The sequence below is a fragment of the Gymnoscopelus braueri genome (genome assembly GCF_963280865.1).
Source record: "Gymnoscopelus braueri genome assembly, chromosome: 13".
NCBI classification, from domain to species: Eukaryota; Metazoa; Chordata; class Actinopteri; order Myctophiformes; family Myctophidae; genus Gymnoscopelus; species Gymnoscopelus braueri.
This window is the reverse complement of record NC_137615.1, coordinates 17677297-17679102: the sequence shown is the minus strand read 5'-3', so window position 1 is coordinate 17679102 and position 1806 is coordinate 17677297.

Here is a 1806-nt window from a genome sequence, read left to right as displayed (position 1 = left end):
TGTGAACAGCTAATCTCCGGCACCGTTGGATCGATCAGCGTGAAAATTGCACGCACAGTAGTCGCACACTCCCTGGAGCCCAGACTAGAACTCTGCTCCACATTTTTCACATCGGCCCGTTATAGCGCCACCATGAGGCCGATTTTAGCTAAACACCCTTTTTGTTACTACTCCTACCGAATTTGTCCAAACCTTACCCAAATTGGGACATCAAATCTCTGTAGTCATGTGATCAAGATGTATCTGTCAGATTTTTCTGATTCCATACTGATTGACTGCGATAGGCTTTCAAAGTTTGCGGTAGGGCCCTGTTTTGCATGAAATGCCACAAGCACCACTGGATCGGCGAGAAACTTTGAACACACACTCCCAGTAGGCCAAGAAAGAACCTCCATCCCATATTTTTAAGATAAGTCATACCGACTTGCATGACTTGCACTCACAGTAGGCCAAGGAAGAACCTCCACCCCAAATGTTTCACATCGGCCACATGGTGGCACTACAACAGCCCATTTCATGTTTTGGTCTATAACTATATCATAATTATTGGTGATGATTTTGGGTGGAAAAGTATAATTTTACTGTTCCTGTGTTAACCTGATGTATGAGGAGATGGGTTGTACACAGTTCTGGCTAGGTACAAAAGCTGCCAAATAGCCAAGTTTAACAATTACATAATCCAGATTGCAATAATTTTCAATGACTTGTGCAGCCTTGAATCAAGTATAACACAATTGAGAAGCATGACACAACAGGCTAAATGCCAAGAATAAGGAGTTCAATATTGACTACCGGTATAGATAGCATGGTTATGTCTCCTGCACTATGACCTGTTCATCAGACCCAGCTAGGGACACCAATCTGGTGTGAGATCTTATCTGGGTTACCATGACACTTTACAAAGTTTACAGCATCTAAAAGTAGGGGTGGAGTGGAGTCTTTGTTCATGGCAAAGTCAATACAAAACTAGAAAATGTGCTCCTCGGAGCACAAGTCTCCGCCAGCAGACCCGTGCTATTTTAATCAAATGAAATCACTTACCCTATCTTTACTTTAACCATAGTTTTCTGGGAATGTTCTGTGACTTACCAACCTTTCCTCTAACGGGTGCAAATCCTGCGGTTCTCGGGGTATGGCGTCCAGTAATAAGTTGTTAGCCCAAGCCTGTGTAGGGAGTTCCCCTAGTTTAATGGAGCGATGACATGTGTGGCGTGTTCTCAGATGTGTAGGTGTTCTCAGAGGGACACACACGCTCGGACGGGTGAATGAATGCGCGTGGTTTTTGGTGTTCTGCAAGGGCGACTGAATATGTAGTGTCTGCATCTAAAAGATGTTCTTCTTGAAGCCATGTGTCATATGGGAGTCGTCGTAATTGACTGGTTTGTTCAAATGCTTGTCTGTCTTCTTCATCTTCATTGTCTTGAACAGTTTCAGCAGTTGATTGGTGTGTTTGATCTATGTCAGTTTTCTCTAGTGCTACATAATGTATTTGATCAAGGCGGCCAATTGTTACAGTATTAAGACTTCGGCCTTGTTGTGGAATCAATTCAACTCTATAGTCCTCTTCTGTGTTACTGTTGTAGATGAGTATGCTTTCTTAGCTTTGGCCTTCTGCGCCTTTGCTTGACCAATGTTAGGTGTTCTCAAGAGGGACACACACACGCACGGACGGGTGATTTGTACTGGAAGGTACTGTTCCAATCAAGACTGATTGATCCTGTCTTACCTCACTTCAAAAGGCATAAATGGCCTTTTGAAGTGACACACCTATTTATAGGGTTTTATTTCGTCATGCGTCCCTCTAGC